Source organism: Porites lutea, chromosome 3 (genome assembly GCF_958299795.1).
Source record: "Porites lutea chromosome 3, jaPorLute2.1, whole genome shotgun sequence".
NCBI classification, from domain to species: domain Eukaryota; kingdom Metazoa; phylum Cnidaria; class Anthozoa; order Scleractinia; family Poritidae; genus Porites; species Porites lutea.
The window spans coordinates 17,202,463-17,211,795 of NC_133203.1; positions in this window are offsets into that span (position 1 = coordinate 17,202,463).

Here is a 9,333-nt window from a genome sequence, read left to right on the forward strand (position 1 = left end):
CGTAAAGATGAGCGGTGTAGTCAAACAGCTGATGTATGTATTTAAATTGTTTCGAGTCACCGCAGCCAGCCGGGCAATGTTCACTCATTTCGGACCCATAGACGTATAGGAACGCTTCTGATCATGTATCCAAAGTATCCGGATTTGGATATGATCCAAGGAATCCACCAGGCCATTGTGGATTGTTCGGATCAATAATCCATTTTTGTATTTTAGTAGAGAAATGAAATATCCTTTTTTCAGATTAAGACTCCGGATTCAGTAGAGAAGCGCACCCTGATTAGTTAACGGATTTGTTCAAGTACTGCCGGTAAGAAATACCGCGTTGTCGGTCAAGCCACGAGAGGATGGGTACCGACTATACCCCTTCCAGGAGCCCCTTGCACCCTGCCTCTCCCCATTTCCCTTAGCTTCTGCGGGCTCGTTGTAAATTCGCTGCTCTCCAGGAAAATCGTCAGCTACACATGTACATTAGGACGTGTGATGCTAAACATTATCAGTGATTAGTGTAGAAGGTGTTTTTAAGTCAAAAACGAACCAAAAAATAGAGCTTTTTTCCAGCTAGATATTCCACCAGTCGTGCAGAGAAATCAAATTTCAAAGATACAGTGTTTTAACCAGCTCACCCCACCCCTAACCCCACCCTAAGCCGAGACGGGGAGTATGATCGCACTCAGGTACACGCGTATTTAATACCAGGCAACCCGAACTGTCAAAAGAAAAAAAACAAAACAAATTTAAAACGTATAACGACAACTGATTGTTTGTAAATGATCGGAATGGACAGGAGACTGCCCGCCGTGGAAGACTCAGTGTAGAATGAGTTTCTCTTACTGTAAACACATTTGCATGATATGCTTGATTTTGTATCCTGTCAGTGAAAATAAAAGAAAAGTACTGTATGAATAAGATAATATCCTGCCTTTCAATTTTATCATGACGGGGAAAAACATTTTCGCAGCGAACCAGTTCCGTATTCTCCAATAAGATTGCGTGACCAGCATCATACATGTTGGTATCAGTTCATGTGTAAACAACTGAAAACAGATTTTGATCTATGATTCTCTCTTCCAATGCAATTGCCTTTTCTAAGTTAATGGACTATTCTATCCACCCTGGTTACTTTTATGAATTAGATTAATGTTTTCCGTTTGCTGAATTTCCAGGATAACAGTGCGTTCACATCGACCGATGACAAGGGAAAAGAATACTGCATAAATTATTTAACTAAAGAAAATGTGACCTTTCGAACATTTTAAACTTGATTGGATGGAGCGCCGAAATATCGACGGCTTGAAGGTTTTCTTTTCATAAACTATGCTGTTTCATTGTGTTAAAAGTCGCAAAAACTTGATACATGTAATGAATTATTGTGTTAGTGAGGCTTTGCAATAACGGTCGCCTTTCGTGTATTGTAAACAGTCATAACAGAAAATAGGCATATTTCGTGGATCGGCTGTGCTCATAAATCGCTGAAATCACAAGATGTTTTTATGTTTCCCTGTTTTTGAACATTCATTTCATTGGTCTAAATAGATATTTTGTTAAGAAGAAGTGGGGATTTTGCTCAGTGCCAGGATAAAAATATGCATTTTTGAGCCCTTTCCCACCTACGGCAAAGTGGGTGTAAATCGAAAAATATTTATTAAACATGACTTGCTTTTGAAGGCTCAAAATTGTCTGCTTTACAAGAATTGAATTGAATTTAAAGACCAATTTAAACCTGGGAAGTGAAAAAAATCATTGAAGGTGAAAAACTTTGAAGTGGTAAACTCGGCAATATGCTCTATTTTTACTCTTCTCCACTGCAAAAAATTGGCCGCCCGGGCGCTGAAGCGATTTTCGTCCCGAAAAATCTTGTTTTGAAATATTTCCAAAAACTAATGCCGTTTCAATTACTTTTGGACCAATATATATTCATGGGCAAAGTTTAAAGGAAATTGATTTCCCGACGCGAAACGCAGTGGACTGGTTTTAGGGAGACTCTCTCTTAAGCTCCCTTAGAGTATAAAAGTATAAGTTTACAAGGCCAGGATCGAGTGTATACCGAGTAACTAAATGATAAAAATTTGATCAAAATTAAATGAAAGGCTAAGACTCTAAGCGCTGTCTGATAACGAAACGGTAAACAAGAAGTGCTGCCTCTCATTTAATAGAGACGTGAAAGACTGTGTGGACCACATCCAGAACTCCTGCGAAAACTGCAAGAGAGGAACGCTCAGGGCTAAGGAGACTAAACAGGGGCATAGCTACTTGTACGCACGGTCCACACATGCATACCCAAAAAAGGTGAGGAGAAAAAATACAATGAAATAAATATAACTAAAAAAAATGGGTTACCAGAGTAGCGACGACATTAATTGGAGAAGCGAATCTTGGATGATTTATTTATATCGACAGCTTGATGATGTAAAGCGTGAACGCGTTGTTTTCTCCATAACCTGTCTTTGCAGTAGACGAAGTAGGGCTTTCAATCCTCTGTATTTATGTCAGGTGATTGCACCTGTCGACAACACCAAGAAACTTCAGTGAAACCCAGTTAATATGGTCACCAATGGGCCAAAAACGTTTCGCCATATTAACGGGGTTGCCGTATTAATGAGGGGTTTTTTTACAGGAAAATGTATAGTGGTTTTTTCCAGGTGGCCAAAAAAGTGGCCATAGTGACGAGGTGACCGTATTACCAAGGTGGCCGTAAGGCAGGGTTTCACTGTAGCAGATTCACTGCACTTAGAAAAGTGTATGACTTTCCTTTTATCTCTGTTTTGGGCCATTTCTTTTACCCGAAATTTCCTCTCACTTCATTCACCAAAATACCCTTAATGTTTTTGTTCTCTGCATTGTCATACCTAAAAGAAATACCAGACAACAAGATGGGTGTCTTACTTGAGTCAATGAAGGTTGCTTTGTCATTTAATAAAGCTGTTATCCTTGTTTTTGAAGCTTGACGACAAATTGAAGTGTAAGGAAATAGTATTCCTAAATAATCTTGTTTATCTCCTGATGATAAATAAAGGCACATGTTTACAATATTTGAAGATGGTATAAAAAGACCTTTGAAAAAAAAACAGAGGAAAATGATATCCACAGGATTAAAGTCATGTCTTACCTAAATCATATGGAAAGACCTGTACTAACGCTTTACACTTAGGACAGTACTTTACCAAGATTGTTATCTTTTGGAATGGCACTGCACTGGTGACCACTGGCCCCTGCCCCTTCATTGTCTTCACTCTCCTCCGAAGACAAATTCAATAACATTGTGTAGCTTTAGTAAAGCCTTTATTTTGGATTTGTCATCAAGAGAAAGTTTTGCCTTGTCCAATACTTCTGTGCCATTTGTCAATTTCTGACTACCAAAAAAACTTATTTAGTTACAGTGGCATGACTACTGGGAAAAACATTAACATTTACTTTTTTTCATTAGCATTTCCTTTTTTCAATATTTGAAGATGGTATAAGAAGACCTTTGAAAAAAACAGAGTAAAATGATATCCACAGAATTCAAGTCATGTCTTACCAAAGGGGGGAATTTCATATATCCCATGATGCATCGCTTCATACTGTATTATCAAGCTTCCCAATGCACGTGATCCTATCACTTCAACAGGGACGTGACAGTTGAACAACGGTGGAAAGCGACTTGTCTTGCCGATAAAACCTGCTGTACCTTTGCTGTGTCGACCTATTTACGATTTTCGTTCTACTACTCCAAACATATCACTTGTTAAGTCAAAGTAACCAGCCTTACGATAGCAAGGCAGTCCACGCAAATGTTCTTAGAAGTAGAAGCTTCGTAGCGAGGAAGGTCTTTGCTTCAGTACGTCCTGATTTAACGTGCGTCGATAAAGCTCTCCATGGATTAACAAACGATTTCCACGTACTTGTCTTGAAATAAATACATATGCTAGGTGTGAGATTTCTCTTCGTTGCTTCCCATTTTTGTTCTTGACTCCCCAGCGCATAAGGAGGCACGTAATGCCGTACAAAAGGAGTGTGAGAACTGTAAAAAGTGCTTTTGTGACCGGAAAGTTGCTAAACTTAAACAAACAAATGTTAGGTGGTGGTGGAAAGAAATCAAAGGCGTTACTGGGCTGAGGTGTTTGGAAAGTTGGGTGCAGCAAATGCTTGGAGATCAGTAAGAGTCCACTGAGTTGCTGGCTAACAGCTTTAACACCTTTTTGGCTAGTCTCACTGCTGACTTTGTGCCGATGCCTCAAATTATCCCTGGTTCATTTTTCCCGGTCCCTGAACACCTGCTGGTTGACACACATATGGTATACGAGGCCCTGAGAGGCATTAAATCGAACAAGTCAGGGGGGCCTGATCCCATCCCGGGGAAAGTCTGGAAAGAGTGTGCTTTTGAACTTTCACCAGTCATCACTGATATCTATAATGCCTCGATGGTACAAGGATACGTCCCTGTGTTTCTTAAGCAATCCGAAGTTGTCCCTGTACTAAAATGTTCGCCACCCAATATTGCAAAGGTCATGGAAGGGCTTACGCTGGATTCCCTCTTCAAGCAAGTCTGTGACAAGCTCATCACCCACCAGTTTGCCCTGGCCAGGAAGTCCACAACCCACGCTCTTGTTTACTTCCTCCAAGTCATCCTTGAAGCCCTTGACCAAGGTGACACTTATGCACGCCTCTTCTTTACTGATTTCAGTAAAGGTTTTGATTTAGTCGATCACAATATCGTTATCCAAGAAATGGAGCTGCTGGGTGTGCATGAGGCCACTATCAGATGGATTGGCTCGTTTTTAACGGACCGTTCACAAAGAGTGCGAATCAGTCAGGTTTATCCACATCCAGTTACACCGAATGGGGCAATACCACAAGGAACAAAACTCACGCCATTGCTGTTCACCATATTAGTGAACAATCTGTGTAGGGACTGGAGATATAGGATTAAATACATTGATGACACCTCGGTATTTGAATCTATTCCTCAATGTTTGCCTAGCTACCTTCTATTTATCGCCGATAATATTAACACCTACGCTTCCATGCATAACATGCAGCTTAGTGGGAAAAAACGTAAAGATATGGTTATCAATTTTTTCAAGTATCAACCCACTGTGTAACACCGATTCAGCTTAATGGTATGGTCATTGATAGAGTATTTAGTTATAAACTCTTGGGGGTTATTATCTCTAATGACCTCTCTTGGAACGAACATTGTGACAGTATCCATAAAAAAGCTACTAAGTGATTGTTTGTGCTGCAGACCCTCAAGAGAGTTGGACTGGGAAGTAACGATCTTGTGTTAGTCTACTGTAGTATTGTTAGATCCATTGTCGAGTACACCTCGCCAGTTTGGGCTGCAATCCCTTTATATCTGGACGAGTTAATTGAGTCTGTACAGCAGAAAGCTCTCAAAATAATATTTGGCGGAAACCTATTTATTGTTCTGGCCTGATCATCCAGACCAATTGGGTTAATTACGTTTAATGCAAGGAACTGATATTGTGATAGCATACAAGAGTACCGTTTCTGTATGATGTTGAGGACAACATTTTCTTTTAGAGGGGAAACATGTAGAGGACTAAGTAGAGAGGACTGAAATGGACTGGGCCCAAGCCCTGAATCGTGAGATGATGCAATCGAATGTAGTAGGAACGACTGAGTGTCGAGTGAAGTAAAGATGTTGAGTTTAAAAGATAATTTGTCGTTTAGCTGTTGTCGTTGACCCGGATTGGGCTAACAACTGCTGGACAGTTTTGGTTTTAGGTCAAATCTCCCATTCTTCATCATAATCCATTTTCAAAGTCGCTTTGAAGTTGCTTTATATCTTACCGGATTTTTTAACCAACATTTGCTTGAAATTTGGTAATGTTTAGTAATAATGTTTACTATTTCACAATAGGATTTTTTTATAGTAGTAACAGATCATTTCTTTAGATGCATTGCATTATCGCACATGCGCAATTCAAACTTTGATGCTCCAAAATGCTTTTCTTAAGGGTGGTTTTTCTCTATAATAATGAGGTTTTAGACAGGTAGTCACAATTGGAGGTTCAACTGTACCTCCCCTTTCAGTAATAATGTTAATAAATGCACTTTGAATTAAAACACCCACAACTCAATGCAACTCAGTAAGCAAGCATATATTTTTCAATGACTTGTTGGATACAAAAGTAATCTTGAATTACTGTCCTGGACGTGTCAATGCACATGTGGTGCAAAACCAGTCAGCACGTGGTGTTCTTTTAACACCTGCACATACCCTAAAAATCAAACAAAAAAAACTTTTAAGCCTGCAATAATTACTGTCCGTGTGTCGCTCTTATAATGTGAGCAGTTTTACACCCATAAAAAGTACATGTCGCTGTATTTCCAGTCATTAGGACAGTCGCTTAGAAAACAATGGTCTAAAGTAAATTGTTACTGGAAGGTATACCCAAAAACAGTAAATCCTTATTTCACATTGCTCCTATGCAAACAATGCTCAGATGAGGGTAGTGGGGTACATAAATTTAAAAAAAGTACAGTAACATGTTGTCGAGAGCTCCTGTTAAACTAGAAAGCAAAAATATAAAACTTTTATATTCATTTCTGAGACAACTTTACTTAACCCTTCCGCTCCCAGAGACAGTATTGAGAAATTGATAAATCAGTCTTAACATAGTACTTATCCCGCTCACTGTTGGGTGAGAAAATGTCACAGACTCTTTCCAGTTTTTCAATTCTTTTTCTTTGCGTGACGGGCTTAGGCTACAAAAAAAATTTTGACCAGGAGGTCTTGTACATTACTTGTCAGTGCCTGCCGGAAACAATCAATGAACCCTTTTTTTGTCTCAGTATCTTGTTTCATTTGTTAGATTTACTGAGTTCGTCCCGTGTGAATACTTCGCTAAAGTTTCTGTCGCTTTATAATGCTGGTTGCATTTGCGAAGCTATGAGCAAAATGGCTAGATTACTAATTACTCCTGGCTAGTGTTAAATCTACTTTAACTTAATGGGAAGATGCCGGCAAAACGAATCCGTTTTAACCTACGTCAAGTTCGACCACTAAACTGCTTAACAAGAGTGGGAAATGATTTCTGTAGGAAATCCTTACTTGGTTATCGACTTAGGTAAGTTTAGCTTTATTTAGCGGAGCAATTGCTGCTAAGTCGTGATTTTTAATACTTCGGTTTTTTGTTGATGAAAAATACGGAGAAAAAAATATTGAGCAGAAATTACTTTTGTTGGCACGTGGTTTCACATAATTTTCGATAATGTATTACTAAAAGATTCTGTCCAGATTTCTTGATATTTTATCAATTTTTTTCTATCACACGCCACCCAACAAACGATCGCTAGCCTCAGGCATTTGGCGCTTTACTAGTTTGCTTTTGCATTTTGATCACCGTCTCATGAAAGTGCTTTTAATTATTTCTGGCAGGAAATATGTACCGCGTGTGTTTGTTTGGCGCCCAGATCAGTGATATCAGTAATCAAGAAAAAAAGAAGAGATTCCATGCAGGTAAGAAAACCTAGTAATTATATCACTAGCTTTTGATGTTAAAAATTATTGTTCTGCATTGTTCTATTCTGGGTCAACACTCGAGAGAGTCAACTCTTTTCTCAAAAAAATTTCGCGGACAATTAACCTCGCTGGGTCATGCTGGGTCCCCTTGTTTCTGAGCTTTTGTTATCTGCGTTGCATAGTACTAACCTTGGGTAGTGAATACCTGAAAACTGCAGTTAACTTGCAAAATGCGATAATCATTCCCGTAGTATCCTGGGTAGTGTATACCTGAAATCTACAGTTAACTTGCAAAAATGCTCTAATCAATGCTGCAGTATCCTGGGTAGTGTATATCTGAAATCTACAGTTAACTTGGAAAAATGCTCTAATCAATTCTTTAGTATCCTGGGTAGTGTATACCTAAAATCTACAGTTAACGTGCAAAAATACTGTAATCATTCCTGTAGTATCTTGGGTAGTGTATACCTGAAATCTACAGTTAACTGGCAAAAATGCTCTAATTAATGCTGCAATATCCTGGCTAATGTGTACTCAAAAAATACATAACATTGACTTATGGAAGTGATAATCTTATTCAACTCTTACTCTTTTCTACCAATCATGGTCAATTAACTGCTTTCTCTTATTCCATTATATTTTTCAACACCGGCTCGAAATTGATTTTGGCACCAGTGTTGCCTTGAACAAAGTGGAGTAAAAGAGCAGTATAAGAACAGTTATTGCAGTATTTTGTGTTAGTGATCTAGGAGCCTCTGAATTTGGCGATTTTGCGATGGTGACATATCCCCAGGACTATTTCATTTGCTTGATATGAAAGCAGTACAAAAAAATCTTAAATCATATCGGTACTTGTCTGTTAATTGTTTGTCGGCTTTATAAGGATTTGATGCCTTTACATACTGATACAGGACCATACAGTAGTTAGCACGTTTGTTAAATTTGGTAATCTTAAATTAGAAAGGAGCTACTTTTATGAATTTCATGAAAAACATTTTCCCTGCCTTTCAGGAAGCGGCTTAAATAGTTTCAAAAATGTAGTGCAGTCACAAAACTGAATTCTTGAGTTTACCTCCATTTCATACTATCTTACTGCCTGAAACTGAAAAAGACGCTATGTAAAATGTTTTTGCCATTTTATTATTACCGAAATAGTAAGTGCCTCGAAAGAGCAGTTAGCGGGACAGAAAAAGATGTAAACCTTGCTTTAATTGGATATAGCCTGTGTAGCAGGCGCTAGGAAATAAATGGGCGCAAAGAAAAAAAGTGCGCGAGGGAGACACGCGAGGGGAGAGGGAGCGCCTGCACGGAAGGCCCCCGAAAATCGTTTCCCGCCCCCTATCCAATTACTTGGCAGCGCTGCGTGATCTGTCAAATCTTTTGACAGAAAACTGATATCACTTCGCGCACTGAAACGCACATTTGCGGGAAATTCTGGAACATGTTGGTCGATTCCAGCGGTGTATTGCAAGCAAAATCAAATCGCGGACCAAAACAAAAAGAGGGAAATCCTAATATTTTCTGTCGTTTATGCAAAAAAAATTTGCGAATAGTTTACGGGCCTATGGTTACGAAGAAATCTGGATTTTCGTCTTACATGAATCTATTCAAGCCGTCCGCGAGGGAAAATGACTATGGTTGAGTGATAGGTCAAAGTCTCCATCAGATCGGGATATCTGTTGAGAAAATTGAAGGAGTGTCAAAAGTTGTTTGCTCTCCGTGTGGAAGAAAGCTTTTAAAGTTATGTGGCATGTTTAGTTCTGTTTCATCGGCACTTGCTGAAGTTTCTTGTGAAGGCGATGGCGGTGAAACGTTTAAACGAAAGATTGGAGCTGTTTTAACTCCGGGAAGAAGCCCTGGAA